The 14,983-nt window shown below is 44.0% G+C and overlaps 1 long non-coding RNA gene across 2 annotated transcripts in view; it reads right to left on the reverse strand.

Moving 5' to 3' along the window:
• Positions 1–737: 737 nt before the first annotated feature.
• Positions 738–14,983, reverse strand: part of LOC307197615 — a 127,590-nt gene continuing 113,344 nt past the window's right edge. For both annotated transcript variants that reach the window (XR_013831466.1, XR_013831467.1), the window contains exons 4-5: positions 12,327–12,406; positions 738–3,771 (exon numbers count right to left, since the gene is read on the reverse strand). This is a non-coding gene — a long non-coding RNA (uncharacterized lncRNA). The remainder of the gene's footprint in view (positions 3,772–12,326; positions 12,407–14,983) is intronic.

Consider the following 14,983-nt stretch of genomic DNA (forward strand, 5'->3'; position numbering starts at 1 on the left):
ACTCATTTTGGTGCCTTTCTTTTCTACCCTTAGTTGCATATGCCTTACAGTAGTCAATCAAAGTCATCTACATTGCCTTGAGGCAAATTAGATTGTTTTAACGAAAATGTAAATAGAATCCAAGATCAAAACTATAATTTTATAAAACAAAACTTTTGTGTGATGGAAAGGAGAGAGTGAGGGTGTGTGTGTATGTGTGTGTGTATGTGTGTGTGTGTGTGTGTCTGTGTGTTCGTAAAGGGGATTGTTGCGAGCAGAAGACCCTCCTAAGAATAAAAAGTGGGAAATTACTTTCCAGGCTTCTGAGTACCTTTCTCTAGAATTTTCTATGTGACATGATTTGCCAAAATGAGGGAGTATATTATGAAAGAGGAAGGTCTGGGATCCAAAATCAGGGAATCTAACATGAAAGAGGTAAATGCCTTCTCTGGAGTTGTGGTTGGGGGAGACCTCAGAAGGCATCTGTGCCGCAGGCCCAGAGCACAGCTGATTAAAGTGGGAGCAGTTCCGCAGGGCTGAGTCTAGGGTAAGACTCACACATAGATGCTTGCGTTGGGAAATATTTCATTAAAATACTTTGGCAGGGAAATTCCCTGGTGGTCCGGCGGTTAGGACTCTGCACTTGCACTGCAAGGGGCCCCAGGTCCAATCCCTGGTTGGGGAACTAAGACCCTGCAAGCCGCGCAGAGCGGCCAAAAAAAAAAAGAAAGTGTGTTCATGTGCCAGGTTAGGTTGCCTGGGTTCAAATGCTGGCTAGTCAAACGAATCTTAAATTATTAAAAAAAATACTTCGGCGGGAGACAAAAGAGCCCCGCAGCTATACCTGAAAAAGATACTTTGGTTCCAAAACGTGAGAAGAAAACTAGAAAGGCAAACATTAATGTGCCTAATTAAACGTTTACAAAGCTTAAAATGACAAGCTAATCAACTGCAACCCACTCAATCTTTTTTTTTTTTTTTTTTTTTGCGGTACGTGGGCCTCTCACTGTTGTGGCCTCTCCCGTTGCGGAGCACAGGCTCCGGACGCGCAGGCTCAGCGGCCATGGCTCATGGGCCCAGCCACTCTGCGGCATGCGGGATCTTCCCGGACCGGGGCACAAACCTGTGTCCCCTGCATCGGCAGGCGGACTCTCAACCACTGCGCCACCAGGGAAGCTCCCACTCAATCTTTAATGACATGCCTATGTACACGTGTGTGTTTATTGTGGGATACGGGTACATTTTTATATATTGTAGGATGGAGCCTCCAAAAATAAGTTTGTGCACAGCCTACAAAGATCTGAAAACAGTGTGGCCTATTAAAGTAACGATCTCCCTGTCCCCTGGGTTAATGACAAGTTGGGATTACATCCCGAGGTCTACATCTTCTGGATGTGGGGCTGGAGCTGCCCCCATCACCTGTGCCTGGCACACTGAGAACAGCCTGGTGAGCTGGAAGATTCTGGACTCCATCTTCATCCTAAAATCCATCTACTCAACATTATCTGGCAAACATTCTTGATCAGAGTCCACCCAGGCCCAGATCAGTCCAGCCAGCAAGAGCAGAACAGCTACAACCCCAAGAGAACTTGGAGGCGCTCTGAACCCCAAGAAAGGGGTGTTGTCTCCAACCACTCCGGGGGGTGCTGGGCTGAGAAGGGGCCAGTTAATTCAGAACACTTGCCTACAGCTGTCACCTCCAAGGAAAAGTACAAAGAAGCTTTTTGTTCTATTTGGTGACCCCTAGTCCTTAATGTTTCAATAACAAGAGGAGATAGGATGTAGGCATAAAGGTCAATAGAGATAGCCCCCCAGTATTTTGCAAGAATAGAATTATAGTTAATGAGTCATGGGTAGGGCATTCAAAACCTTCATGGTCACCAGAAGATTCAGACCATCTGATGCAGCATTTCTTGTCTCCGTTCCGGCCAGCTTTGGGTTCGATTGACTAGAATATGCAATGGCTTCATGGAGGCACTAAACTCTGTATAGAAAACGGATCGTGGTATAAACACAGTGCTTCTTCTTAAGAGCCCTGTAGGAAGCTTTGGTTGCTTGTCTGCCAGCCGCTCCCCCGCAACACACACACACACACACACACACTCAAGCATGCATGTCCTCCCCTGGGAGCAATGACACACTGGGACCCAACGCAGTCAGATCACCGACCAGAATTTATCTAAAATGACACCCCTTTGTCCTTGAAAGCGTTTTGTTGCTGTCTTTCAGAATCCTGCCTGAAATAAAACCTCAAGACTTTTGTCTGAAACTTCACAGTTTGGGGCTTTAAGAAGAGAACACAAGGAATTTCAAAGTATTGTAATTCTGCTGTGGGAAGAAATAGTTCCTGGCCTTTCTCCTCAGATGTCCACATGCCGCACAGATTCACCTATTGACCTGTTCGTCCGTTCCACCAGCATTTACTGGATGCCAGCGCTGGGGATGCAAAGATGAACAAGGCAGAGTCCCCACCTCTGGCTCAAAGTCAGGTAAACAGACACTAGAAAGTGCTGAGCGACCTGGAAGCTGAGGGCGAAGAGGGAGGAGCTGGCTCTTGTGTGAGGAACAGGATTCTTCTCGGTTTGGGGAGAGAACAGAGCATTAAGCCAGGGAAAGCAGGATGTGCACAGAGGCACTGAGCCGCGGGGAAGGAGGGTGCAGTGCGAGGCCTGAGTGCCCAGGTCTACAGAGGGGAAGTCGGGGAGCAGAGCTGGAGGTGTAAGGAGGGTTCGGATCAGAAAGGCTCCCCCGTGGCATCCAGGCCGTGTCTCATAGGTGGTGGCACAGCAATGGAAGCCACCGAACAGTAACTAAGGCAGTCGGGGATCTATCCAGATCTACACCTAGATTCTGTACGTTACCTCTGCTTATGATAGGAGGCCCAGGTCGTGGAAATAACTCAGGGGCTGTTAGGAGAGCCCAGGCATAATAGGATGAGGGTCTGAACCGAGGCAATACCGGGAAGGTAGAGAAAACGAGTTCAATTCTAGAGATTTCAGAGGTAGACACTACAAGACTTGGGAACTGATTAGGGACACAGGGATGGTGGAAGAAGCTTGAGTCCACAGTAAGACCATGGACACAAGCAGGAGAGCACCAGAGATGCTGAGTGACTCACCCAGCATCCCACGGCTACCACGTTAAACCATACAAAATTGCCGATATCGACCTATACACAATGTCAGTTTCACATGGTTCAACCTAATCGTAAAAAGTCAGACGAATCTAACTAGATGACTTCCTGGAAAAAGCAAAACTATGGAGACAGTAAGAAGATCAGTGGTTGAGGGATGGAGCACAGGATTTTTAGGGCAGTGGAACTATTCTGTATGATACTATAATGACGGATACAGGTCACTGTACATTGGTCCAAACCCGTAGAATGTACAACACCAAGAGTGAATCCTAATGTAAACATGATAATACATCAATGTAGGTTCATCAGTTACAACAAATGTACCACTGTGGTGTGGGATGTCGTTAGGGAAGCTGCATATGTGTGTGGACAGAGGGTACAGGGAAACTTCTGTACTTTCTGCCCAATTTTGCTGTGAAACTAAAACCGCCCTAAAATTAGTCTATTCATTTAAAAAAAAGTAGGACCAAGACTTGAATCCAGCTCTACTAAATCCGAATCTTTTCCTTTCTGCCATGTTACCTGAGAATGAAGTTCCTGGAGCACTTCCAAACTCGGGAAGCCAACCGGCCAGCTTTTTAAAATAATCACCGAGGACTTTAGCCCTTAAGGGGTGCATCTTGGAAAGAACAATCTATTCAAGGTGGGGAAGTTTGCTGAGAGAAAGAAAAAAAAAAGTGAAAAGTCAAACTCAGCTTGTAGACTTTGCAAAGTCGTGAATGTAAATGACAGGTTTACTGGACCTTCCTCATGCCCGCACCCAAATGCTCCCCACTGCTTCCCTGAGACCCACGGGGCTACAATCCCCTCCCAGACTTTGGCTCCAATCTCACCTTCCCTTTCCTAGAGTCATTCCCGCTTCATGAACCCACCATCCCAATGCATCACCTCACACAACATTCAGGGTGTAAACTTTACAGAAGACACAACCAAACCCATCATCATAAAAGGAGGAGAGAATGGTGCCCACAAAGACAGAACGACACAAGCCCGAAACAGGGATGGGAGAGAGAGTACTGAGCCAGGGGCAGCACCTGCTTCCTTTCCTCCTCCTCTCCCGCCTCCTGGAAGTAATAACCATGGGCACACTCGGCCTCTGTCCGGCACGTGACTCCCTGCGGTCTCCCACCCATGCTGGGATTCTGTCTCCAAAGCTCCCTCCCCCTGCGCCTCCCACCAGGGGTAGGGTGCCCCCCGCCCATACAGCAGTTCCACCTGTGGCCTTGTCTCCCATCCCCCATCCCACCCCTTGAACCTACAGACCGCACCCGACGTGGCTGGCTGTGTCCCCAGCCTGAGCATCCCCTCTCTGTGACGCAGATGGCCTAGGAGGCTGGGTGGCGTTTGTGTCTCTTCTTTCCCTCTGGTAATTGCAGGCCAGGCCAGGCCTGGGCAGGAGTCCTTAAGTGGACTGACAGGCTTAGGACGACCAGCTGCAACCTCAGTGTCTGCCGGTGAGCAGAAGGCAGCAGGAAGGGAGCCCACACATGTGGCCGGGTCTCTCGACCTCCGCTTGACAGAGAAATGCTCAGCCTGGACTTGGACCCGGGCCACCGCCACCATCCCGCCTGCCCCGGAGGCCCCGAGTGCACGTGCCAGGGCTTTGCACCGCTCAGCAGGTGCACACAGGTGTGATGGTGGTGCCTAGACCTTGGCCTTGACCGAAGGACATAATGACTCAGCTCAGTGAAAGCAGTGGTCCTGGCTGCACACAAGTTTCGTGTACTGTTTGCTAGTTTTAGCCTAACATCCCAGAAGCGGGGGAAACACGTCACGTGTTCAGGAGAGGTGTGAGAGGAAACATGTGCAGGGCCAGGGGGCAGGTCAGGTGTGAAGGGGCCACGCTCTCAGTCTGAGGCCCGGATGGGTCAGTGCTCTGTGGGATCTGTGCCAGCCTGTGCCCTCTCTGTTCCTTGGCTTCTTTCTCTGATAATTCCTGCCCTTTCTCTCTCCCGAGGCTGGTGAGGAACAGCCAGTGAGACAACGGGCATGGAAGTGCTTTGGAAAGGGCAATGTGCTCCCCAAGTGTGAGGCACTAGCGTTTCCGCAGTAAATCACCCTGCACGGGGCGTTGGGAGGGCCGAACGAGGTGATGGATGTGGAAGCCCCTTGTACATGATAAACTATGAAGTAGATGGAGAATGATTAGCAGCGAGGCATGATTATCTATGTGGTTCTGATAACAACACCATTTTGCCACCTGCTGCCCAGACATTTCTGTAACTGCGTGACTTTGCAAAGACGTGAACTTTGCCTGCTGTGGTTTGCCCAGCTGTAAAATGAGATACCTCCAGGGATGGCAAACACAGCTGGCTCTCGCGCATCCACGGGGGCAGGGTCCCAGGCTCCAGAGAGGATGTGCTAAGTGGAAGAGGGTTGGCTCAGAGGACAGACCCAGCATCTGGATTCAGCGCAAGTCCTAGGGAGGCCGATTCGGCTCAAGGCGACGCTTGCTAACACGGAATTACTTCCTCCGGCCCCTTTTGCCTTTGAACGCATTGCTTCCTTTCGCCCTCGCAGGTGCCCTGCGAGATCGGTTTTCTTATTGTTTCCATTTTACAGATGAAGAAACCGAGGCTTATGTCCGAGGTCACACAGCTTTGAATGTGAAGCAAACTGGATTTCTGGGGACATCGCCATGACAGCAAAGCCCACGCTTTAACGATGTCAGGCCCATTCGTAACGACGGTTAAGCGCGTGGTTGCTGAAGTGTTGCTTTCCACGTGGTGTCATAAGTGGGGCAGTTTTCCGTCGTGCAGAGAGTGTAAGGCTGGGCCAGACCACCCCTTAAGGGACTACTGCAGAAGTGGGTAAGGGTAAGCCACATTACAACCCCCGTTGAGAGGGCCAAGAATGCAGAGTCCCAGGTCCCATTCTCCACACCACTAGCAGCAACATTTCTGAACCACAGTTCTGATCACGTAACCATCTGGCTTGACGTCTTCTCTAATCGCTCCCTTGGATGGATGCAGTCACCTCTAGATCGTATGGTAGAATTCACAGTCCTTGGAGGCAAAGAATGAGCCTGCTTATTCAGTTACTCATGGCCCCTAGAACATAATACATGATAGGTGCTCGAAAAATACGTGTAGAAAGGGTGAATACCAGTCTCACCATGATGTGAAACCCACCCCATGCTAGCTTTATCTCCCACAACGCCTTTAGACCCCAAGATTCAATCACCTTTAACATCAATACAGCATGTTCTAGATTTTATCACAGCTCTCCACCTGTGTTCAGGCCATTCCCACATGGTGGGATAATCCTCCCATAGCTTCCACTTTGCATACTGCCTCCTTCACACTCCAAACTCAGTTCTGACTTTACCTGTTTCCCTGATGCCCTCAGGACTGGTGACAATAAACTAATCCTTCCTCCATGGAACCATCCTTTGTTTTTTGTTTTAATTAATTTCTTTATTTTCAATTTTTTTTTTTATACAGCGGGTTCTTATTAGTCATCAATTTTATACACATCAGTGTATACATGTCAATCCCAATCGCCCAATTCATCACACGACCACCCCCACCCCCCACTGCTTTCCCCCCTTGGTGTCCATACGTTTTTTCTCTGCTTCTGTGACTCAATTTCTGCCCTGCAAACTGGTTCATCTGTACGATTTTCTAGGATCCACATATATGCATTAATATACGATATTTGTTTTTCTCTTTCTGACTTACTTCACTCTGTATGACGGTCTCTAAATGCATCCACGTCTCTACAAATGACCCAATTTCGTTCCTTTTTATGGCTGAGTAATATTCCATTGTATATATGTACCACAACTTCTTTATCCATTCGTCTGTCGATGGGCATTTAGGTTGCTTCCATGACCTGGGTATTGTAAATAGTGCTGCAATGAACATTGGGGTGCATGTGTCTTTCTGAATTATGTTTTTTTCTGGGTATATGCCCAGTAGTGGGATTGCTGGGTCATATGGTAGTTCTATTTTTAGTTTTTTAAGGAACGTCCATACTGTTCTCCACAGTGGCTGTATCAATTTACATTCCCACCAACAGTGCAAGAGGGTTCCCTTTTCTCCACACCCTCTCCAGCATTTGTTGTTTGTAGATTTTCTGATGATGCCCATTCTAACTGGTGTGAGGTGATACCTCATTGTAGTTTTGATTTGCATTTCTCTAATAATTAGTGATGTTGAGCAGCTTTTCATGTGCTTCTCGGCCATCTGTATGTCTTCTTTGGAGAAATGTCTATTTAGGTCTTCTGCCCATTTTTGGATTGGGTTGTTTGTTTTTTTAATATTGAGCTGCATGAGCTGTTTATATATTTTGGAGATTAATCCTTTGTCCGATGAATCATTTGCAAATATTTTCTCCCATTCTGAGGGTTGTCTTTTCGTTTTGTTTATGGTTTCCTTTGCTGTGCAAAAGCTTTGAAGTTTCATTAGGTCCCATTTGTTTATTTTTGTTTTTATTTCCATTACTCTAGGAGGTGGATAAAAAAGATCTTGCTATGACTTATGTCAAAGAGTGTTCTTCCTATGTTTTCCTCTAAGAGTTTTACAGTGTCCGGTCTTACATTTAGGTCTCGAATCCATTTTGAGTTTATTTTTGTGTGTGGTGTTAGAAAGTGTTCTAATTTCATTCTTTTACATGTAGCTGTCCAGTTTTCCCAGCACCACTTATAGAAGAGACTGTCTTTTCTCCATTGTATATCCTTGGCTCCTTTGTCATAGATTAGTTGACCATAGATGTGTGGGTTTATCTCTGGGCTTTCTATCTTGTTCCACTGATCTATATTTCTGTTTTTGTGCCAGTACCATATGTCTTGATTACTGTAGCTTTGTAGTATAGTCTGAAGTCAGGGAGTCTGATTCCTCCAGCTCCGTTTTTTCCCTCAAGACTGCTTTGGCTATTTGGAGTGTTTTGCGTCTCCATACAAATTTTAAGATTTTTTGTTCTAGTTCTGTAAAAAATGCCATTGGTAATTTGATAGGAATTGCATTGAATCTGTAGATTGCTTTGGGTAGTATAGTCATTTTCACAATATCTATTCTTCCAATCCAAGAACATGGTATATCTCTCCATCTGTTGGTATCATCTTTAATTTCTTTCATCAGTGTCATAGTTTTCTGCATACAGGTGTTTTGTCTCCCTAGGTAGGTTTATTCCTAGGTATTTTATTCTCTTTGTTGCAATGGTAAATGGGAGTGTTTCCTTAATTTCTCTTTCAGATTTATCATCATTAGTGTATAGGAATGCAAGAGATTTCTATGCATTAATTTTGTATCCTGCTACTTTACCAAATTCATTGATTAGCTCTAGTAGTTTTCTGGTAGCATCTTTAGGATTGTCTATGTATAGTATCATGTCATCTGCAAACAGTGACAGCTTTATTTCTTCTTTTCCAGTTTGTATTCTTTTTATTTCTTTTTCTTCTCTGATTGCCATCGCTAGGACTTCCAAAACTATGTTGAATAATAGTGGTGAGAGTGGGCATCCTTGTCTTGTTCCTGATCTTAGAGGAAATGCTTTCAGTTTTTCACCATTGAGAATGATGTTTGCTGTAGGTTTGTCGTATATGGCCTTTATTATGTTGAAGTAGGTTCCTTTTATTCCCATTTTCTGGAGAGTTTTTATCATAAATAGGTGTTGAATTTTGTCAAAAGCTTTTTCTGCTTCAATTGAGATGATTATATGGTTTTTATTCTTCAATTTGTTAATATGCTGTATCACATTGATTGATTTGCGTATATTGAAGAATCCTTGCATCCCTGGGATAAATCCCACTTGATCGTGGTGTATGATCCTTTTAATGTGTTGTTGGATTCTGTTTGCTAGTATTTTGTTGAGGATTTTTGCATCTATATTCATCAGTGATATTGTTCTGTAATTTTCTTTTTTTGTAGTATCGTTGTCTGCTTTTGGTATCAGGGTGATGGTGGCCTCACAGAATGAGTTTGGGAATTTTCCTTCCTCTGCAATTTTTTGGAAGAGTTTGAGAAGGATGGGTATTAGCTCTTCTCTAAATGTTTGATAGAATTCACCTGTGAAGTCATCTGGTCCTGGACTTTTGTTTGTTGGAAAATTTTTAACCACAGTTTCTATTTCATTACTTGTGATTGGTCTGTTCATATCTTCTATTTCTTCCTGGTTCAGTCTTGGAAGTTTATACCTTTCTATGAATTTGTCCATTTCTTCCAGGTTGTCCATTTTATTGGCATAGGGTTGCTTGTAGTAGTCTCTTAGGATGCTTTGTATTTCTGTGGTGTCCGTTATAACGTCTCCTTTTTCATTTCTAATTTTATTGATTTGAGCCCTCTCCCTCTTTTTCTTGATGAGTCTGGCTAGTGGTTTATCAATTTTGTTTATCTTCTCAAAGAACCAGCTTTTAGTTTTATTGATCTTTGATACTGTTTTCTTTGTTTGTATTTCATTTATTTCTGCTCTGATCTTTATGATTTCTTTCCTGCTGCTAACTTTGGGTTTTGTTTTTTTTGTTTGTTCGTCTTGTTCATTTTGGTTTTTTTTGTTTGTTCATCTTTCTCTAGTTCCTTTAGGTGTAACGTTAGATTGTTTATTTGAGATTTTTCTTGTTTCTTGAGGTAGGCTTGTATAGCTATAAACTTCCCTCTTAGAACTGCTTTTGCTGCATCCCACAGGTTTTGGATCATCGTGTTTTCATTGTCATTTGTCTCTAGGTATTTCTTGAGTTCCTCTTTGATTTATTCAGTGATCTCTTGGTTATTTAGTAACATATTGTTTAGCCTCCATGTGTTTGTGCTTTTTACGTTTTTTCCCCTGTAATTGATTTCTAATCTCATAGCGTTGTGGTCAGAAAAGATGCTTGATATGATTTCAATTTTCTTAAATTTACTGAGGTTTGATTTGTGATCCAAGATGTGATCTATTCTGGAGAATGTTCCATGCACACTTGAGAAGAAAGGGTAATCTGCTGTTTTAGGATGGAATGTCCTATAAATATCAATTAAATCTATCTGGTCTATTGTGTCATTTAACACTTGTCTTCCCTTATTAATTTTCTGTTTGGATGATCTATCTGTCCATTGGTGTAAGTGAGGAGTTAAAGTCCCCCACTATTATTGTGTTACTGTCGATTTTCTCTTTTATAGCTGTTAGCAGTTGCCTTATGTATTGAGTGCTCCTATGTTGGGTGCATATATATTTATAATTGTTATATCTTCTTCTTGGATTGCTCCCTTGATCATTATGTAGTGTCCTTCCTTGTCTCTTGTAACATTCTTTATTTTAAAGTCTATTTTATGTGATATGAGTATTGCTACTCCAGCTTTCTTTTGATTTCCATTTGCATGGAATATCTTTTTCCATCCCCTCACTTTCAGTCTGTATGTGTCCCTAGGTCTGAAGTGGGTCTCTTGTAGACAGCATATATATGGGTCTTGTTTTTGTATCCATTCAGCAAGCCTGTGTCTTTTGGTTGGAGCACTTAATCCATTCACGTTTAAGGTAATTATCGATATGTATGTTTCTATTACCATTTTCTTAATTGTTTTGGGTTTGTTTTTGTAGGTTCTTTTCTTCTCTTGTGTTACCCACTTAGAGAAGTTCCTTTAGCATTTGTTGTAGAGCTGGTTTGGTGGTGGTGAATTCTCTTAGCTTTTGCTTGTCTGTAAAGCTTTTGATCTCTCCATTGAATCTGAATGAGATCCTTGCTGGGTAGAGTAATTTTGGTTGTAGGTTCTTCCCTTTCATCACTTTAAGTATATCATGCCACTCCCTTCTGGCTTGTAGAGTTTCTGCTGAGAAATCAGCTGTTAAACTTATGGGAGTTCCCTTGTATGTTATTTGTCATTTTTCCCTTGCTGCTTTCAATAATTTTTCTTTGTCTTTAATTTTTGCCAATTTGATTACTAAGTGTCTCGGCGTGTTTCTCCTTGGGTTTATCCTGTATGGGACTCTCTGCGCTTCCTGGACTTGGGGGGCTATTTCCTTTCCCATGTTAGGGAAGTTTTCGACTATAATCTCTTCAAATATTTTCTCGGGTCCTTTCTCTCTCTCTTCACCTTCTGGGGACCCCTATAATGCGAATGTTGTTGCATTTAATGTTGTCCCAGAGGTCTCTTAGGCTGTCTTCATTTCTTTTCACTCTTTTTTCTTTAGTCTGTTCTGCAGCAATGAAGTCCACCATTCTGTCTTCTAGGTCACTTATCCATTCTTCTGCCTCAGTTATTCTGCTATTGATTCCTTCTAGTGTATTTTTCATTTCAGTTATTGTATTGTTCATCTCTAGTTATTTGTTCTTTAATTCTTCCAGATCTTTGTTAAACATCTCTTGCATCTTCTCAGTCTTTGCCTCCATTCTTTTTCCGAGGTCCTGGCTCATCTTCACTATCATTATTCTGAATTCTTTTTCTGGAAGGTTGACTATCTCCACTTCACTTAATTGTTTTTCTGGGGTTTTATCTTGTTCCTTCATCTGGTACATAGCCCTCTCCCTTTTCATCTTGTCTATATTTCTATGAATGTGGATTTTGTTCTGCAGGCTGCAGGATTCTAGTTCTTCTTGCTTCTGCTCCAATCCTTTTGTTTGCTTCCAAGATAGGGAGACAGAACAAAAAATATGACGGAGCTAAGAATCGGAACTCAAAGTCCTTGACCAACCCATGAACCATGACTTAAGTCATCCTCAGGAGGCAGAGGCAATTTCAGGCTATAAACACTTTATTTCTACTTGGAACTTATGTTCCCAAATACCAGCGTAGCCATCAGATAAATTGGATGCGACAGTTTCTGTGTTACATGGCGTTTTCACCCAAATTGAACAAGGATCTGAGGCTCAGTGGCTAACTTGGTCTCTTTCTTGTAAGATTCCAATTCTGGATCTCAAGACCTCCCATGCTGAGGATGATCTGAGATGAAGAAAATGAAGGTAAATGTTTCCAGGCTGGGAATGCTTCTGCACTGGTTCTGGAATAGCTGGCCTGAGCACCCACACCTACCAGGCTGTTCTTTGCCTTTGGTTCCCACTTTCGTTGGTGCCTATCTTTCTAATGAGGGATGGGGGGAAGGATAAAGGGTGGATTTGCTTCCATCCAAGTTGAGGAACACTTTCAAATTAGGGCCCTCAGAGCCAAACATGAAGCAAAGAAGAGAGAATCCCCAAAATGTAAAATTTTAACTGAGAGAAAGCCTTCAGAAGCCAAGCTTTACCCTCGTCTCTGATATCCATCCTCCCATGCATCTCTCCTTTCATTCAGCAAATAATTACCGAGTATCTGTTAGTTGACTCCAGCTCTGTACTCTGCCTTTGACCCAGGCCAGCAAGAATGATGAAGTCTTGAGCTCCCCCTAGAGGCCAATAGTAATTGGGAAGAAGGGAAAGGGGTGAGATTGCAGGTCAATATAAATGACAGTTTCTAGATGATTCCCCGAGAGAAGGAACAGTGAGACACACGAGCACACGGAGAAGTGGAGGGAGTACTCCCAGCAGCATCAGCCCAAGAGCCCGTTCACAATTCATTCCATAGGCAGAAGGGTGTTGTAAAGATAATTGAACAAAGCAAGCGATTAGAAGGCAGACTGGAAGAAGAAGAAAGAAACTGCGCTCTTCTGAGCATCTGCTTCCTGCTGCCGTGTGCAGTAGGCTTTTCATCCATAAATCACAATTCAAGTCCTTGCTGCTTTGAATCCCCACGATAAACCTGAAGGCTGGGTATTAGTTTCCTCATTTGGCAGATGAGAAAATCGGAGTTTCCAAGTTCACATTAAAAATAGGTGTGATGGAGAATCTGGACCCTAATTTTTTACATGCCTCGCTGCCTTCGAGGCAAGAGAAGTCTGGGCTGCAGCCACTGCTTGGGATCGTGCTGTGTCTGTCTTATAAGCTAAAACAGACGACCTTGTTGCCTTAACAGCCATCCTGGCAACTGTGTGTCAAGGGCTTTATAGGTATTAGCTCAGTCTTCACAATAAAGCTGGAAAGTGGTAACAATAATAATAATAATCAAAGCTATAAATTATCATCATCATTATCCACTTTCAGAAATGCTGACTTACCCAAAATCATAGCTAGGAAGTAGCAAAGATGGATTTGAATGTAAGAGATGGCCTGGAGCAGGGGTCGGCAAATGTTTTCTTTAAAGAGCTTTGAATTGTAGTGGCAAAGCGGCCACAGACAATACATAAACAATAGGCATGGTTGTGTCCCAATAAAACTTTATAAAAACAGGCAGAGGGCCAGACTGGCTCACTGGCCGTGGTTGACCAACCCGTCCTAGACTCTTCTTTGTTTGATTAGGAGATGGCCTAGAGGATGGTGGATCCAGAAGGGCCTCACAAGTAGTGGACTCGGACATTCCAGGCACAGACACTGGATGTGTGAAAGTGCAAATGCGGTTGAAAATGGTGAACGTTGGGTAGAGGTGGCCTGGACAGGTGGACTGCATGGCTGAATGGGGGCCAGAACTGCCAGGCAAAGGGGCCAGATGGTGAGAGCAGCATAAGTCACACTAAGGAGTGACAACCGTCCAGGGATCAACAGATTTTAAACAGGGGAGTGGCCTGGTTATCCAAGAAAAGGCCCACTGTGGGCTGATGTGAGTCTAAAGAATCCTGAGACTGAGGCTGGGTGCAGACTGACAGTCATAATAACCGCGCAGAGAAAACAGGGCTATCAAACGTCCATCAAAGGATGAATGGATAGCGACTTCCCTGGGGGTCCAGTGGTTAAGACTCCACTCTTCCAATGCAGGGGGCACGGGTCTGATCTCTGTTCGGGGAACTAAGATCCCGCAGGCCTCCGTGGGGTGTGGCCAAAAAAAAAGAAGGATGAATGGATAAAGAAAATGTGGCATATACATACAATGAATATCATTCAGCCTTAAAAGAGAAGGAAATCCTGTCACATGCTACAACATGGGTGAAGCTTGAGGACATGATGCTGAGTGAAATAAACCAGTCACACCAGAAAAAGACAAATACTGAATAATTTCACTTAGGTGAGTCACCTAGAGTGGTCAGTTCATAGACACAGAAAGTCACAGGGTGGGTGCCAGGGGCTGGGGGGCTGGGTGAATGAGGGTTTGTTGTTTAATGGGTATAGGGTTTCAGTTTTGCAAGATGAAAAAAATTCAGATCTGTGGTGCAACAATGTGAATATACTTAACACTACCAAGTGTAAATTTTAAAATGGTTGAGATGGTGGGTTCTATGTTATGTGGGTTTTTTTTTTTTAACCATATTGAAAAATAAAAGAGCTAATGGATTTGTAAACTCAGGCAGCAGCGCAGGAGAAGGTGAGGAAGGGCAGACGTGAGAGAGGCTGGAGAGGCAGCGTCGTTAGGCTCCCATCACCGTGAATGTCGTCCCGACGCTCTGACCTGGGCCTTCAGCCATGGGCTGGGCTCCTCTCACCCGACTTCACTCGGTGTGGTGTCTCCCGCCATATGCTGGGCCACCCTGTTCATTCATCATGCCTCCTGAAAAGTCTCTTAATTACATTATGTTCACAATCCATAAAACATAATTAAAATATGTAAATCCATTATATTCTTTAATGAGCACATTGAGACCTCGAATTTTTAAATTAGATATAAAATTGATGTGGACCTACTACTATCGATTACTCATGGCAATAAATCATCCCCAGTTTGGATTGAGGCGGTTTCCCTCCTCCCCTTAGATGCTTTTTTTTCTCTTCCTTTTAGCATCTCCTGTGACCATTTGAAATGATGCACACGCAGTCTTTTAAGGATGGCAAGGCCCGGCTTGCTGTCACTTGACAACACGGGTAGCAAAAGCAATAACTAATGTTTGGACGGGTGCCCTGGAGCTTGCAGAGGATTTGCACAAAACACTTTCTCACTTATGCTTCAGCAATATTTTTGTTTTCATTTCCATATAAGTACGCTGATGTTTCATTCTTCA

Source organism: Stenella coeruleoalba (genome assembly GCF_951394435.1).
Source record: "Stenella coeruleoalba genome assembly, chromosome: 15".
Classification (NCBI taxonomy): Eukaryota; Metazoa; Chordata; class Mammalia; order Artiodactyla; family Delphinidae; genus Stenella; species Stenella coeruleoalba.